Below are 19,016 nucleotides of genomic sequence, written 5' to 3' on the forward strand. Positions count from 1 at the left end.
GGAATTCCACTGCCCTTTGCCTCATGTCCCTCCACCCTGTGCCCTCCACCCTGTTCTGGGAAGCTGACCACGACCTGGGAGGGACCCCCTTGCGCCATATTCCCAAATTAGCTCTGAGCTATGGATCTGACCGATGGCTGTTCTTTGCTTCTGTGCACCATTGCTTCTGCTAGCCACCTTCCCTAACTGTGGTTTCGTGGTTTTTGCCTTTATAAGCCTTGTAAGTATCTCGATTAGGGACTGCCTGCTTTGAGTGTATACTCCAGGTAGTCTCAAGCTTAATCAATAAATCCACACCTAAATTTACCTTGAACCCAGGTCTCGGGGCTCGCTCTTATTCTCTTCACAACAGAAGGAAGCCAGTTCACTTAAGTAGTAAGTGACAGAATTCACATTTGAATCCAGGTCCTCTAGCTCGTTAAGTCTTTTTTTAAACATTTCAATAGAAGCAGAACAGATTTTATTTGTTGAGTTATGAAGTTTTTATTGATATTTTCTCTTTCTTACATCACCATAATACCCCATACCTTTTCCCCTCCCAAAGAGCCATCCCATATGACAAATAGTATTTTTAACATGGTGGGGGTGGGTGGGTGGAGAAAGTCAGCACAACTGATCAATACATTGAAAAAGTCTAAAAAAAAAGTGTAGCATGTAATGTAATACAAGGAAAATTAGGAACCCCTGAGTAACCCCTAGCTACTGACAAGCACCCCCAGAAAGAATGGACTCAGATATCTTTGGTATTTAGCAAACCCCCTGGGACTCCGTGGCTCCTCCTTGGAATGTCAATAGATAGGACCATCCCACTGAGAGATAACTTGACAGACCCTTCCTGGGAGATATCCCTGGGACTCCGTGACTCCACCAAGGAATGTAAATGAGATTATCCCACTAGTACGATAACCTGACTGAATCTTTTGATCAGCCAGGACCTTTGTTCCTGTCCCCTCCATTCTGTACCCCACACATATCCTATATAAGCCAAGCCATCACCCCAACACATTTGCCATTGATTTGTGGTACCGTACCCCAATGGCTGCCGGCTAATAAATTCTCCACTTAAAACTTATACTCTGTGGTGTGTCTCACTCGCTTCTGGTACAATAGTAACACCTGTGGATCTCCCACCTCCATCAAGGGGTAGGTTGGAGGTGTCTTCTCATATGTCCCACTTGCTCTTTATAATTCTGTTACATTTATTTTTTATTTTTTGATGTAGTAATCTTTTCATTTATATTATTGTAGTTACTCTGTATATTGTTTTCTTGGCTCCATTCTGCTTCAGTTTGTATAGATCATTTCGTGCTTCTCTATATTCATTGCACTCAAATTTTCTTACAGTACAGTAATATTCTATTGCATTCATACACCAGTTTTTTTCAAGCCATTCTCTAATTGATGGTCATCTACTTTGTTTCCAATTCTTAACTATCACAAAAAGCACTATTATAAATACTTTGGAGTACATGGGGGCTTTTTTTCTTATTGATGGTTGATGGTGCCCTTGGAGTATAATCTCAGTAATGGAGTTTCTGGCTCAAAGGGCATGGATATTTTAGTCACTTAATTTGCATAATTCCAAATTGCTTTCCAAAATGCTTGTTCCATTTCACAGCTCTGCCAACAATGTGTTAGTGTGCCTGACATCCCACGGCTTTTCTATCATTTTTGCCTATTTGTAGAGTGGGAGGTGAAACCTCAGGGTTGTTTTGATATGCATTTCTCTTATTATTCAGTGATTTGAAACATTTTCATGTGGTTGTAAATATTTTGCAGTTCTTTTGAGAACTGTTTGTTCATATCCTATGACTATTTATCTATTGGGAAATAGCTTGTAGTCTAATGTATATTTATTAATTGCTTAGATATCTTCGATACCAAACCCTTATCAGAGAAATTTGGTACAAAGATTTTTCTCCCCCATTGGACCACTTCCCTTCTTTATCCTCCATGCATTAATGTTGTTTTTTCAGAAGCTTTTCAGTTTCAAGTAATCAGTTATCTGTCTTATCTTTTGTAATTTCCTCTATCTCTTGTTGATTAAGACTAAATCTCTTACCTATAGAAGTCCTGTGCTCTTTACTTCAACTTCAGCAAAGCATTTGACAAAGACTCACACATTGAATCATTAATAGGTCAAGGTCACCCTGGAGGAAGATTTATAGTAGTGTGCCAGCAGAGACTAGTCCTTGGTCCTATTCTGTTTAACATTGTTATCAATTCAAAGATAAGACTTGCCGAATGATTCAAACCTATCATTCAATGACATAATAGATATCCAGAGTGATCTCAACTGTTTACAACAATGGACCAAACAGATAAAAATTGAATTTAACAAGGACAAGTACAAAGTTCATTTTCATAGGATTGTAGCTTAAAGCTGGAAGGGATATTCGAAGTAATATAGCCCAGTTCCCTTATTTTACAGATGAGGAAACTGAGGCATAGGGATTTATCCAAGGTCACCTGTGTAGTAGTTGGCAGAACTGGAATTCAATCTCAGTCCTATAGTTAATAGTTAATGCTATGCTAGGCTGCATTAAGAGAGATACAGCTTTCAGAGAGAGGGGGTTAATAATAGTCCCACTTATTCTTCCTATCTAACCAAATCTGGACTGCTGGATTACACTCTTCAGTTGTGGGCATGACATTTTAGGAGAGACACTGACAAGCTGAAACTCTTTCAGAGGAGGGCAATCCAGATGATGAAGGAACAGGAGAGCATGCCATAGAAATTTTGGTTGAAGGGATTGTCTAACCTGGAGAAGAGAAGACTGGGGGTATGGTAGGGTAATACCTGTCTTCAAGTATTTGAAGCACTTTCATATGGAAAAAGGATGAGAGTTTTTTTCTGTTTGGTCAATTTTGTGTCCATGTGCAAGTTTGATAAGCATATCATTTATGCCTTAATTCAAGTTATGCTCTAAATGTTAAATGACCCAAAATCAAACACAAATCCCTGGAGTGCTGTTTCATCAATCTGGCTAGCAGCTTCTGTGGGAGTGTAAGATCCATCCACAGCCAGCACCCGGAAAGCTGCCAACAGCACAGGTTCTTTTGATCTGCTTAACTAAGGAAAGGAAGGTGAAGGGGTTGACAAGTTTACTTTAATCCAGCATACAGACAACATTCACTTAGTTCAGGGGAAAAAACCAGCACCCTGAACTTTGAAACAAAATACAAATAAATTACAAATATCAACAGACAGACCCAATACAATTCATAGTTACCAATATCTAGGTTCAGCCCAGGAGCTCAGAACAAGGACTGGCCCAGAGTCGTGCACCACCACTGCTTCAGCAAAGAGCTCCAAAGATCAGACAGCCAATCCCTGGTTTTTATATCTTTTTCAGCGTCAGGGGTGAGTCACACATGCGACTCACCCGCGTGACCTAGAATCATCACAAAGAGGCGGACTGAAACCCACGTGGTCTAAAAGCCTCTGCTCTCCCAGACATGTAAACTAGGCCCTCCCTGGAGTTAGCCCCACCTTGGGCCCCACCTTAGTTGCCAATCCACACCCACTAAGGTTTTACACCTAATAGGGGTTTGGGCCTAGGGCTTAGCACCTAGTAAGGCTCAATGAATTACTCAAAGGGAACAAAAGCCAAACTATTCAAGGGCACTTGTTGAACTAAGTGCCAAGGAGCCCATTTTTGCTTACCAACACAAGTGCTCTCCTGGAGACTTCCTTCCACATTGATATCAAACCATTAATGACTACCCTTTGAATCCAGCCATTCTCTAAGGGATTTTAAATGCCAGAAAGAGGAGTGTATATTTTATCCTAGAGGCAATAGAGAGCCAACCAAAAGCTTCCTGAGTAAGGGAATGGTGTTGATGAGGGCACAATCTCTGGGAACCCCCTTGAACCTGGAGTACAGTGTCTGGGAACCCCATTGAACTCTTCTTGAATCTTCCCACTTGATCTGGCCTTGCCCTTTATTGTCCAGCTACTTCCTACCCTTGATACTATCAATATCCATGCCTTCAGCTACTTCCCACCCTTAATCCCATTCTCTTGGTTCCTGGAGTCTGACCTCATCCTAGTCCCTGGAGACTGACCTCATCCTGGTCCCATCAGACTCCTCCTCAAGACCCTCCTTAAACCCCTCCTCTAGTCACCCCAGACCACCCCTCAATCCCTCCCACAATCTTTGTGTATATAAGTTACATCTTGCCACCATGAAGGTGCTCGGATTCAATCTAGCTCAGAAGATTGAATCTGGCCTGCTTGTGAAAACAAGCATCACAAAGGGTGGGATTTCTTAAGACAAGCCATTATGGTGAATCCCTAATAAACTTTGCCTTTTTCCTTGGCTGAGAAGGCTTGAGTTGAATTCTTTCGGCAGGACCTGGCATGTAGGTATTTTGGGGTCTCCAGCACCCCTAGAAACATATGGTTCCCTACCATAATCATTATTTTTTCCTTAATCTCTTCAGTATGGTCAGACCTGTACTTTAAGAATAAAAATTTGGGAATAAATTCCTCCGTGGAGGACACATTGGAGAGGGGGAGGGATTGGAGACAGGGAAATCATGTATAAAGCTATTGCAAAATCCAAATGAGAGGTGATGAGGATCTGTATTAGGGTGTTGTTCATGTGAGTGGACAGGAAAGGATGGATGTAAAAGGAAGAATGAATGAGATTTGGGAACTGATTAGAGATGAGGTATGAGAGTACAGAGTAGAGATGACTCCAAGATTATCAACCTAAGTGGCAATGGAAATTAAGAGAAAGGGTCTGGATAAAAGAAGTACTGCAGGGGTAGAATTGATAGACTGGTGACTGGATGTGGGAGCCAAGGGGGAAGGAAGGGTTGAAGATTAATTCAATGTTTTGAGTCTGGGTGAATAGCAGGATAGTGGCACCATTAAGAGAAATAGGGAAGCTTGGAAAATGAATAGGTTTAGGGAGGAAGGTTGATTTCAGTTTGGGACTTTTTGAATTTAAGGTTCAGGTGGAAATGTCCTTTGGGCAATTAGATCTACAAGACCAGGGCTATAAGAGCTTATGGCTAAAAGCATATATTTAAGAGTTATCTGCATAGAGATAATAATTAATAATAAAGAGGGCTTTAATTGAAGTCTCGGTGAATACCCACACTTAGTAGGTTGGAGGAGGACAGTGAACCAGTGAAGGAAATAGAGGAGTAGCCAAAGAGAAAAGAGGAGAACCAGGAGAGGTTCGTAATAATTCTGGTACCTTTATCTTACTGAGTGTAATATAAAGGATATATTTTAAAGGTCTGTTTCAAAAGGGAAAGAGGGAAAGCTGAACACTAAGAAACAAAGTTAAGAACTGATGAGAGAGAAATAACTGAAATTCCTGGTTTGAAAATTATTGAGGTAAAACGTGCAATCATCTTGCATCTATTGGACACTTAATAGATAAATGTTTGTTGGATATGCTTAACTTTCCCTTTAGCTATTAAAATTTCACTATTAAGGCCAAGAAAGTCATAATTGCTTAAAGCCATAAGCAATGGAAATGAGTCATTTATTTTACTTTGCAAAGCTGAAGTGCTTGAACTAAGAGAAAAAAAGACGTGGGATGATGGTGAATCATTTCGGTTACAGAAATAAGGCAGCAGGATGGTTTATCTGTGAACCCTACAAAAAAGTAGTACAATAGTTTGGGATCTTCCTAGAAGAAGCAGATGACATCATACTGCTTCCCACCCACACTAAGGAAAAGTATATGATTTTATCCTGGGTATAGACCTTTAAAAAACAATTCTTTTCTTTAAAGAGAAGCTGTTCTCATTACAAGGGGACCCAGATGACCTGTACAGCAATTGCTTCAAATTCCTAATTATTCATCTCCCTGCTTCTATTTCCTCTCTTATTCTCTCCAATCCATCTTCTATACTATTGCCAAACTGATATTCCTAAAACAAAGAGATGACCTTGTCACTTTCCTGCTAAAAAAAAAAAATCTTACGTGGTTCCCTATTGTCTCTAGGATGAAATAAAAAATCTCCAGCCTGGCATCTTTATAAGATTAGGCCCGGTGGTCTTGACAGTCTCCCCTTAAAGGAGGCTGTAGCTTATAGAATGTATGAATGAAAAAAAATGCCAGCAAATAATATTTTTTAAGATTGGTACAGCTGTGTATCCACAAATATCTTGTTTTTCTCTCTGTACTTGTATACCCTAAGAATCCTCTGTGAATCCCAAACCCTGAAATGGAAAGCAGTCAGCTGCAAGTGGCCAACAAAATCAGGGCATGTTACTCATAGGAGGGCACCTTAGAGCACCACTTTCCAGCAGAATGAACTTCCCATTCTGCTTCCCAACACAACACCGCCTTAAGTGAGTTAGACTCTCCTCCCTTTCCCTTTCCTCCTCTTCCCCATGGCTTGCCAATAAAATATTGCGTTGAACCAGTTCTTATTGTTTTTACCTGTTATTCTCAACATTCTAACTCATTCAGGGGTTGTCTTCCCTTATTTCTCTGGTTGGACCACAGGCCATCCTTTAAACATAAAGCTGGTTAGTACCCAGCCTGGGATTTAACCTGTTGGTAGCCAGGGAACATGGCACTGTGAGCCCAGTGGTAGAAAGCAAGGATCAACAGAGGAAACTTAGGGCCTCCCTGATGCCAGAGGACTGTCACAAAACACTTCTCAAGCCTGCTGCCGTCTGATTTTCACTTATCTCTCTATTCTTACTTCATATTACCCCCCTTTATGTGCTCTTCATTTCAGTCTAACAAGCCTACTTGCAGTTCCCTGTACCCAAAATGCCGTCTCCTATCTCCATGACTGAAATGTCCTCGCTCCTTCACCTCTGCCTTTTAGCTGCCCTCACTTCCTTCCAAGTTCCCTCTTTAGGTACCACCTTTCCTGAGCCCCTCATTTGTTAGTAGTGTCTCACTCTTGAAGTTTCTTTGTACTGCTTGGTATATAATTTGCATTTATTTAATCTGTCTGCATGTTGGGTGGGGACTGTTTTTGTCTGTATCTCCAGGACCCAACATTACTTTGCACAGATTAGGCACTTGAAAAATCTCTTGAATTGGATTGAAATTCCAACACAATCTCTGGGTATTGTTTTTTTCCAGGGGCTTTGAAGAATCCTGTTTAGGTGAAACTTGATTGGATGTCATCCTTCAAAAGTACAAAAGCAGGCAAGGGAAATCATTCCATTCCACTAGGAACAGCTAGGTGTTACGGTAGATAGAGCATTGGGCTTAGAGACAGGAAGACCTGGAGACCTTAGAGTCAGGAAGAGGCAAAATCAGCCCCAGACACATAGTAGTTGTGTGACCTTGGACAAGTCACTTAACTTCTGTTTGCACTGGTTTTCTCATCTGTAGAATGGAGGTGATAATACCACCTACCTTGCATGGCTGTTGTGAGAATCAAATGAAACATTTGTAAAGGTCTTATGTACCCAGTGCATAGTAAGTGCTATAAAAATATTAGCTATTATCCTTATTATTATACGTCCCAGTATTCTGAGTCATTTATCAACAAGTTCAGTGGCTCCCCTGCTCCTTTCTGCATGGTGGGAAGGCTGACAAAAAGAAGTCTAGGGACAAATTTGCTCCTAGATCCTGATGCCAAGTGAATACACACAGTGAAGAAGTCTTGAATGAGATTTGCCTTAGTCTTTTTTTGGAGAGTGGGTACAGTGCTCTGTGTGTCTGTATCAACCAAGGTAAGTACAGAGACAACCTCAATGAGTATGTATTTTGTCAACCAAAAGATATTACTGGCAAGGCTGAAATTGCCTTGGCCTAACAATGGAGTATATTTAGAATGGCATTTCATCAGGAACGCCCATCTATGAAGAAAGCTCTGGTTTGGAACTATCTTAGTCACCCACTGTTCTGTATTCCCGACACCCACTCCCTCCTGTACCGTAGACACCCCTAGAACTTCCTGACCTCTAGGGGCAGTGTTTGAGAGGCCCTAAATGCCATTCCAAATAGGAAATCAATCATTTAATAACTACAGCAGAAAAGTTTGCTGGAACAAGTACTAGAAGTGAAATTTCATCCGGAAAAGGGTCACATTGCTTTAGAATCTACCATGAACCGTTAGAAAATCCAGAAGGGTTATTATATCTAGGAAATTTTTCTATATTTTTTTCTTGGAGTCCTCTGAAAGTGCCAATTTGCCAGCATCCTTTCTAAAATGTGAAGTCCAGAAGACCAGGTGGGGTCGGAGCAGAGAAGGCTCTGTGTCCTAATTTTGATGTTACTCAGTTGTTTCAGTCATGTCCGACTCTTTGTGACTCCATTTGGGGTTTTCTTGGCAAAGATACTGGAGTAGTTTGCCGTATCCTTCTCCAACTCATTTTACAGATGAGGAAACTGAGGCAAACAGGGTTAAGTGACTTGCCCAGAGTCACACAGCTTGTAAGGGTCTGAGGTTGGATTTGAACTCAGATCTTTCTGATTCTAGGCCTGGCACTCTTATCAGCTGCCCTATGTGCTAATTTGGGATTAGGAATATACCTTAATAATAGTACAGAACCTGTGGTGCCCCATAGAATAGCTAACCCAGGTTCATGTGTCTCTGTGGGTTCACATCCACTCAAAACAATAGTTCCCAAACCCCTACCCATGCGTCTACTTTTTCTCTAGTCAGCCAGAAGTTACAATTAAATCAAATCAAAGATTTGACGGAATAGCATAGTAAGAATAGATACAATAGAACATTTTCCCAAAAACGCAAGGCCCTCTCTTTCACAAATGTGCCCTCTAACAGTAAAGAGAGTGAATAAGCACCGGGATTCTGTACGAGGGACCCACACATGGGAGATGTGGGTTGATTGACAGCACACATATGATGCTGCAGGATGTTGTCTTCTGAATTACTTAGTAGGTATACTTCTCCTTGGTTATGGTGTCTCTTCTAGGCATATTGCTCTGTTGGGCTTCCTACATCTGCTCCTTGCCAGGCATAATGGCATGAGGCTATGCCTTCAGTTTCTGCTTTGTTAGACCTTCAGTCACTACCTGTTGTAACTCGAACATCTCTTTAGTCAAACCTTTCCTGATCCCCCAACTGTGAGGACACTCTCCTCCCTGATGACCTTATATTTAACCATCTTGTATTTATTCTGTATACAAATTTATGTACATGCTGTCTCTTACAGTGAAAGCCCCTTGAGAATAGGAATAGTTTCTTTTTTTTATATTTTTATCTGTATACCCAGCCCCTTAGCATAGTGCCTGACAAACTGATAATTAAAAAAAAATTCATCTATTGTTTGATTGATTAAAAATGGGGCCCAACTTAATAGTACTTAGTGATGGGAGAACAGGGCTCAACATATCTCAGGCATCAGATTTGTAAGAAACCTAGAAACTTCATTATGGCAAAAATAATTTGAAGACAAAAATGTAAATAGACATGTAAGTGAAACTTCCAAACCCTTATGCATTAGAATTCATCCGAATGAGACATCATATTACTACTAGCTCCTCTGGAGGCAAAAATAAAAATGTACCCAGGCACACATGTGCCAGAAGATCTCTCTCTCTCTCTCTCTCTCTCTCTCTCTCCCTCCTATGTGTCTGTTTCTCTCTCCCTCCCTCCTTCTCTCTCTGTCACTATTTTTGTGTCTCTTTCCTCTCTCTGTCTCTATCTCTTTTTCTCTCCCCCCTCTTTGTTTCTCTCTCCCTCCCTCCTTCTCTGTCACTGTCTTTGTCTCTCTTTCCTCTCTCCTCTTTGTCTGTCTCTTCCTCCCCCAGCCAGGGCACCCATGCCAGGGGTTTGGAGCCTCAAGGCAGCTTTCCCTATCTCTAAGTTCTTTCAGCTGCTGCCACCATTGCTACCACTACATGTTTCCATTTCCTGCCCCCCTTTCCTCTCAGCTGCTTCCCTGTGCTGTGGGATCCAATATTGTTACCTCACAGCTAGAGACCTTCTCTGTCTCTGACATCTGCCTCTGCTCTCTGATTGTGCTGTCTCACCTGCTCCAGTGGCATTTCTGCTTGGTAGATCCCTTTTCCCGTCAGGTCAAGCGCAGTGTCTGTCTTCCCCTTTCCAGGCCCAGGAAGCACAACCACCCCTCACCCCTCCTGCTCCTGCCCAGGGATGCCAGCTGGCAATGGGCAAGGAAAAATAAACTCAACCTTTTTTGTTGTCCTTAGTCTCCTCTGGCCACTGTTTTCCATGACCTGGCCTGCAGGAACGTGGACCTGGAGGTCTGGTTAGTGTGGTAAGGAAGCAAAAAAGTTAACATTAAAAAAAGATGTCCTCCTGGTTATCAGTCTTTAAATTGTGCCAGCAGCCTTTCAGGACAAAGGGCAGACCTAGGGGAGCAGGGTCCAGAAGAAAGCAGCTTTTTTAGCCAAGAATAGAAGGCTGAAAAGGTTGTTCTGTATTTTAGCAGACGGAAGAAATGAATTAAAAGGAACTATTCGCAAAGTCTGTACTTCTAAAATAAAATTAGTTATAAATTTGAAAAAAAAAGTTCGTGAAGTTTTACTTCCTTCAGTTTGTTTGATTCATGAATAAAAATAATGTCCTTTATGATCGAAGACTCAATGAATATTTGCCTTTAAAAAAATTAATAAACAAAATTCCTTGAGCTCGTACAGTTCAACGTAATATGCTGCACATGCTTATAAAAAGGAAGTATGTCAGGCTCAGGGAATGGTAATGTTGGAGAGAGGGACAGAGGGAAAGCCGAGAGGGGTGGGAACTCAGACTTATTGGCTCAGGCTCCTCCCTCCACTGGTGCCAGCTTGGCAGGGTGGGCCAGCCTCACCCTAAGATCTTCCTTCCCAACCCTCTAAGGCTAAATCTGTCTGCTCTAATCTTGATGGGCACAGAAATTGATAAATGTATTCATTTCTTAATTTATCACTTGTTCATCAGTGACTGCTTTCAAAAAGTCCTAAAAGTGTTTTTGAATTTTATCTTGTGTTCATCCCACAATGCTTATTTTGTTGTTACTTCCGTTTAGTAAATGTAAAGCCTTGGTGCTGCACCTAAAAGTTCCCTATATGCTAGGTAATGAGTCACATTTTCCCATTTATTATTAATAATAGTACTTTTATGTTGCATTCTAAGCCTTACACAAAACCCTTTCCTTGCAACAACTCTGAGAGGCAGGCAGATAGTGGAAGTATATTATTGCCTCATTTTATATATGAGAAAGCTAAGGCCGAGAAAAGTGAAGTTGTGGTACCAACTGTGTGGCCTTGGACAAGTCATCTCTGTTCTCTAGGCCTTAGTTTTTTCGTCTACAAATTGAAACAACTAGACTTGGAGCCCAAGATCTCTTCCAAATTGAAAAGCTTATTATTTACTCAGGGTTATATAAGTAATAAGGGATTCAATCTGGATCTTTTGACTCTAAAGTCTAATGCCCTTTCTAATATGCCACACTATCTCTTGGTGTTTTATATGTAAATAGGCTCATTGCAATGTAGATTATTAGTTTCTAGAAGTTTCTTGCATTTATGTGGCTATAAATGTACGGGAGAGGGGAGAGCTTGTCTTGAACTAAATCAGCCTAAGCTGGAGGTATTAAACTAAGTATAAAGAAGATTGTAGTCATAAGAGCAAAAGGAAGATTTGCTGTTGCTGTTTTAACACCTGCTACTCCTTTCTGAAATGTGTTAATCTCTTCCCTGATAGAATTAAAAGGACAGCTCATTTGACTAAAGACTGGTCACCCAGGATCATCTTTAAAAAGCTAGCTTGTTAAACTCTCTGCAGCCTCAAGAAGTAGTTTCAAGGAATGGGGCCTGTGGCAGTAAAGAAGAGAGCTAAATATGGACCCAAGAGAGAACTAACCATGGCTGTCAAGGGTTGAGTTGTGGAGGGGATTGAATCCTGGGAGCCTAGTTGAGAAACCCATCCATCACAGACTGGGCTCATCAAGGAGCAGTCTGAGGACTCGGTGAGGAGAGGAAGGACATTAAGGCCTGGAGGTAGAATTTCCTTAGCCACATGTGTTCCCTAGATATCTGCCTCACTAATATTGCACTCTTAGCTTGTGCCTTCTCTTCCTATGGATGGATGCTGTGTGCATTTGCTAGAAAGTATGCTCCAGTGTGTGATTTGGAGCATTCTTTCATGAAGTTGATAATTTGCATCTTCTTTTTTGAGAACAGTTTATTCATATCCTTTGACCACTGAATGCCTGTCTAGAAAAGAACCTCTCTACTCACTCTTGGGGAGGCCTTAGACATAAGGGAAACCTAACCAATGTTTAAGTAGTTTTACAAAGAGCCAGAGAGACAATTACAAAAATCCTGATATCTTTTTTTGAGAGGCCACACTCCCCCAGGGATGAATCCAGTCCACAAAAGTCCAGAGCTGGGCTCCAGAGCTCTTCCAGACACCTGCACCATGCCCAGTTCTTACATCTTCAGGGCAAGGCTACGCTGGAGATAGCTAAAACTGACTTGAATGCCTGGTTGATGAATTTTCAGTGTGAGTATCTATACTTTGGAAATCCGCAAATGCTATGAATTAGGGCTTAATTTATTGTTTTGTTGATTGTCTAGACATAAGGAAGCGATGGAGAAAATGGTAACATTGCAAATTAAACCTAAAAGTATTTTGTACACATTTTTTTTCAGTTGATTGTTAAACATTTACTTGCACACCCCAGTAACTGATGACACAGCCCCAGCATAAACTCTGATTAGATAAACACTTAGTGGTAAGGTGTCTTTAAAAGAACTATAGAAAGGAAAGAAACACACATTTATTAAGCACCTACTATGTGCTGGGCACTTTACAAATATTATCTCATACATATATTACATACATATATTCCATACAAATATTACATACATAAATTACATACAAACATTATCTCATATATATTACATCTCATACGAATATTATTGATCCTCACAACAACCCTGGGAGGTAGGTGCTATGATTAACCCCATTTACAGTTGAGGAAACAGACAGAGTTTAAGAAACTTGCCTAGGGGCACAGGTAAGTGTCTAAAAGGCTAGATTTGAACTCAGATGTTCCAGACCATAGGTTCAGTGCTTTATCGGCTGGACTACCTAGCTTCCTCAATAAGTCAAGAAGATAGGCATGCTCATGTATTGTTGTTGGAAAGAAGACAAGAAAGGAAGGAAGAGAGAAAACAGAGAAGACTGGAAAGACTGGCATTGGTTGTTAGCTTGTACCTGTGACAATATTCTCCTCAGGGCGGGGATGGAGTTGGGGGGGAGGGGGGAGCTGTGTTCCCATCCTGTCAAACCAGACTGATTCACATACAGAACCTGACCCTTCAGTACTGGCGACCCAGTGGAGAACCTTGCTCAGTATTTGCAGCATGTCCTATCCCCATCTCCTCTATTTTGAGAGTTGTTCTGAGATAGCAGCTTCATGGGAAGACTGTACTCTAAGCACCCCAGTTAACTGAGTGCCAGAGTTGGAAAAGAGGAAGAAGACCCTTTGCTGCATTCTATATCACCTGTCTCATGCATTTTGTACAGTGTTATGTGTTGCTTTCTAATCGAAGTAAAACATTTCTTTTATCATAATACCAACGTTAAGAGATTTTTAATGGCTATATCTAAACAGACAGAGTTTCTCGGGGCTAGAATCTGTGCCAAGTGTCCGGAACCCACGCCCTTTTGCCTTAGAGCCCTTTCATTTTCCCTCCATGGTTTTGAGAAGAGAAACAATACATCCTTCTCCTTCCTGCTTCCACTTTGAGAGGGGGAAATCCTTATATGAGTTTAGATTTAGGGTTGGGTTGCAGGGCCTTGAGGTTGCCTACTAATCCTCCTGCTAGTCCATCAACAGTTATCTATGAAAAAAAATGGATTACCCAAAAAATCCCACTGCTCAGCATACGCCTGAAGGATTATAGATTGAAAAAGGAAAGGTCTCGTCTAGGCCAAAATACGCATCGGAGAATTTTTTTTGTGGTAGCAAAAAACTGGAAACAAAGTGGATGACCATCGATTGAGGAATGGTTGAACTAATTATGATATATTAATATAATAGAATATTTCTGTACTATAAGAAACATCAATTTTGAGGAATTCAGAGAAACCTGGGAAAACTTATGTACACTGATAGAGAGTGAAATAAGGAAATCAAATGAAGCCAAGAGTCATGTGACTGTAAGGATTAATTTGGCCCTAGGGATGAGATGAGATGAAATGAGAAAATGAACTTTCCGCTTTTCTTTAGGGAAGTGGTGGATGACGGATGTGGAATGTTGTATGTACATTCAGATATTGTTATCGTGTCCGCTGATTTTGCTAAACTGTTATTCTTTTTAACAAGCTAAGTTTCCCTGGGTGGTAATGGCCAAGGGAAGTAGAGAGGAGTCAATAATTTTTTTTTTTCCTGAATGGTCATTTGAAAGGACCTTTAAAATACAGTTTCTCACTTGCTTTTATTTTACTTCTCCCCTAAAGTTCTGCTTCAGTACCTCATTCTTGTGTAGAGGTGACCTGGCCCTCTCAGAGGTTCTATAATCAGAGTACGAGCTAGACAGGCTTCCAAGATGGGTCAGGGAGAGGCTGCACATCTGTTACCCGAGGACCAACCCTGCAAGGATCAGAGAGGCTTTATCGCTGTCATGTTGGCCAAAGACTGATGGATTTTTCAGAGACAACAACAACAGGAATTGTGATCTGTGTCAGTGGAGGGAGTATCAACACAGCAAAAACCATGACTCTGGTTCCCTCCTTTCCATCTGTCTTTCAGACTGATTTTTCATTGCTTTCCATGGTGCACGCTACTTTCTAGCCAAATTAGCTAGGGCCCACATTGATGAAATAATGAATTTTCTGAAGTTGGAAATATTCCTGAAAAGTTCTATAAATCAAATTCTTAGAGGATTAATAATTTCCATAGCCTCAGACCCCAAATACTTCATGTTATCCATGTTGATTATTCCAGTATGAACTCCTATCCCATTTCTTATCAAAAGAATATGACGCTGTAGCTGAAAACTATGGTATAACCATGCAATGGAATTATAATGCCATTAAAATAATTTAAAAAAAAGACAGGACCTGTGACTTACTTAGTATAAGGAATTCCCAGAGTGTTAGCAAATTATCTACAACTTACAGTGCTAGAGGGTTGTCTGGGGTCCTAAGATGTGAGGAGGTTTGCTCACATCACACAATGTATATGTGTCAAATACAGGACTTCAACACAGCTCTTCTTTCCTCCAAGGCCAGTCCTGCATCTACTATGCTGTCCTGCATCTACTATGCTGTCCTGCTTCTCTCTTCGAAAAAGAGAGAGAAATATGAAGAAGTCAACAAGCGTTCATTAAGTATTTACTACATACCCACACCCTGTGCTAAGTGCTTAGGACACAAAGAAAGACAAATAATCCGTATATGTGCCATTTTCATAGATCTGCTTTCTTCATTTCGCATTATTTCATATACATCAATATAGCTGGGATCTGTGATTCTGTCAGTGTGGGCATCCCATCCGCAGACACTGGCCACAACTAAGCTATAGTGCTATTAGTAGATGGCCTTCAAGAGTTTCCAAGGGCTCCCAAATTTATCACCTTTTGGCCAACCTGGTGATGAACTTCTCTAAACTTAACTGGACTAGTTCTCGGGCCATAGATAAGTAGTCATCAAATCAATAAATAGTCCATCGAATAGTCCATTAGATGGTGCAGTGAGTAGAGCACGGGTCCTTGGGCAAGTCACTTAACCCCAATTGCCCTGCCTTCCCCCCTCTAATAAACAAACAAACAAATAAATAGCTTATCCCTGGTTCAGGCTTATTTAAGTCTTTCCAGCTGGAGACTATGAGCTTGAGAGCTTACATTTTGCTGTTATGGTGTTTAAGAGTGTAGGGTCATCTCCCTGCTACTATGAGGCACTGGAAAACTATGTGGAAGGAATACAGACACTACTACTATGTGTGAGGTGCTGTGCAGCGCTAGGGGACACAGAGCTTTTCTCTTTTTTTTCTTTACAAAGTTGATTTGAGGGTCCCCTCTTATACAAGCTAGACCCAGCTACTTTTTCTGCTGTTCAGAGTTGGAGGGCATGCAAAATTCCTAGCTAAGGCTTTGGCCCCATTCAATGCCACATGTCATCTGAGGTGGGGGGGGGGGGGGGCCTTGATCCAGGGGTTTTAACTGTTTTAATGAGAGGGTTGCTTGTGTATACTGATCACTCCTATATAGACAGCACCGAGGCTCTTTAGGGCTGCAGGGAATTTGCTGAAATAAAGATCTTTTCTCTCTGGGAGAAAGTACTAAAGATATCTCCAGAGTGGCCCTTGAGGTGCATTGGTCCCCAATTTCAATTCCATAGACTTTTCTTAAATGCGTACTTTGTGCTGGCACAATTGGCACCTCTTGAGTCACCAAGATCTATGTTCAAATTCAGCCACTGATGGGTGACTAGGTATACTGCTCATCTCTCAATACCCCCAGGCAACTCTTTTAAAAACTAGTTTATCATTTTTATTTTTTAAATAACAAGTACTTTTTCTGGGTAATTAATCATTTTACTAATAATGCCAGCATTTTATTAATAAAAGGGTCAGTGACACTTTCAAATGCCAAAGACCCCTCATGGCAGTGGGCTCACAGTTTATATGCCCTTGGAAGAGCAGTTGTTCCTGAGGATGGGAATCAGCTCTTATTTTTTAAATAGCAAGTATTTTTAAAATTAATTTTTCCTTCTGACTACCCTAACCCCCATTGAGCAAACTTAAGAAACAAACAAACTTGAAAATAAAATCCCTCAGTACATGGTCAGTCAGTCAATAAGCATTGTTTTGTACGTAGAGATCCTTTTCCTCTTTCTTTGATTTTTTTGGGGTATAGGCCTTAGAGTGATATATAGCTAGGCCAAAGTGTATGTACAGTTTGGTAACTTTTTGGGCATAGTTACAAATTGCTTTTCAGAATGGCTGGACCCATTCAGACTTCAACAGTGCACTCACAGGTGTATCTGTTTTCCCTCAGACCCTCCAACATTTTGCCATTTTCCTCTTTTGTCATCTTTGCCAGGCTAATAGGTATGAGGTGGAACTTCAAGTTGCTTTAATTTGTATGTCTCTAATTATTGGTGATTTAGAGTATTTTTATATGATTGGATTATATGGCTTGGATTTCTTCCTTTGAAAACTGCCAGTTTATATCCTTTGATCATTTACCTATTGAGGAAGAGCTCTTAGTCTTATCAGTTTGAATCAGTTTGCAACACAAAGTTTTTTATAAGATACGATTTTTGCCCTCAGATACCTTACATCTGGTTGGGCACAAGAATGAAAGAATCATAAGTTATATATGCAAATATTTATATCAAAAGGCACTTTTTCAAAGTAACTATAATACAAAATGCTACAGAAGTTCAGAGAGATTCACATTTAGCAAAGGTCTATAACGGGTGAGACGGGGCCATCTGAGGTAGAATTTGAAGGACAGACAACTTGATAGGCCTAGATGGCTGGGGGTAAACAGCACAGTGACGTCCATGTGGAAAGAACTGCGTGAGCAAGGAGGTGTGGGGAGGAGGCCTCACATCTTATTCCAGGAACCATTCTAGGTCAGACCAGTTTGGGGGCAGTGGAAAGTAATGTGAAAGGGAGAAGTGAGAGAGAAGCTAAAAAAAGTGAGCTGAAAGGAAGAGACAGTTCAATAAACATATAGCGTGAGTCCGCCTCCACCACTATCTTTTATGTAGGATTCCCCCAGCTTTTGCCATCATAAGATGAGCTTGGGAATTTTCCCACCTTGGGAAAATACATGGTTCACAGATTGGCAAAGATAACCAAAAAAGGAAAACAACAGGGGAAAGGGAAACAGGTACGCTAATGCATTGTTGGTGGAGCTGTGAATTGCTCTAGCTATTCTGGAAAGTGCTTTGGAACTATACTCCCAAAGTCACTGAACAGTCCATACCCTTTGAGCCACCTATTAGGCCTATACTTCAAAGAGATCAAAGAACGAAACAAAGGACTCCAATGTAAAAAAAGAGAAAAGACCTAGAAACTAAGAGAGTAACTATCTGTTAGGAAATGAATGGCTAATCCAATGTACTATATGAAGATAATGAAATTTTATCATAAGAAATGATGACAAGGATGGTATCAAAGAAACCTGGGAAAACCAATGCAGAGTAAAGTGAGCAGAACCTGCAGAGCAGTCTATATAATAGCAATATTATTGTGAAAAACAACTCTGAAAGAACTGAGAACTCTTCTCAATGCAACGACCAACTGTGATTCCAGAGGAATGATAATAAAGCTTGTTACCCCTCTCTTGACAAAGAGGGGATGAACTCAAGATGAAGAATGAAACATATTTTTGGTGCAGCCAATGTGGGAATTTACTTTGACTATTCATATTTGTTACAGCCATGTTTTTCTTATCTTTCTTTTTCTTTCCCCAGTGAGAGTAAGGAGAGGGCAAGAGAGGAGATAGAATATAAACAAAAAGGTTATTAAGGCATCTTTTTTTTTAATAGAGAGAATAGGACAGCTGGAAGGCCAGAAAGAAGGTCAGATAAGCAGGAAAACTTTGAAAGCTACATGTTGATTTTATTATATACTTAACATGAAAAGTAAGCTGCACATAATAGAGATCTGTGGTTTCATGTACAATCTTCTGTTCTACTCTAGATATGCAAATACCCATTCTATTTGGCTTTTAAGAATAAAAATGAAAGTGTTAGTTCTGAATTTTCTTCCTGGCACCCTTCAGGAAACTAAGAAAAACAAAACCCATTATAAATATGCAAAAAAGTCATGCAAAACAAATCCTGGCATTAACCATGATGAAATTTTTTTCCATTCGAAAATGAAAGATGAAACATTTAAAAGAAGAAGAAGAAAAGAATTGGTTGGTCTCTACTTTATTCAGCTCAGTATCTTCTGTACCTCGCTATGACCCAGGACCCGACGCCATAGAGTTTATAATTTAAAGGAGGGAAAGATGAGTCTACAAAAAGACTAAGCTACTAAGCAGAGTGAATTAAATACAATATGAAGTTCAGGTAAAGTGCTAGGAAAGATGTGAGGGAAGGAAGGTCAATGAAGGCATCATGGAGGAGGTGGCACTGGT

The sequence above is a fragment of the Trichosurus vulpecula genome, chromosome 9 (genome assembly GCF_011100635.1).
Source record: "Trichosurus vulpecula isolate mTriVul1 chromosome 9, mTriVul1.pri, whole genome shotgun sequence".
NCBI lineage: Eukaryota > Metazoa > Chordata > Mammalia > Diprotodontia > Phalangeridae > Trichosurus > Trichosurus vulpecula.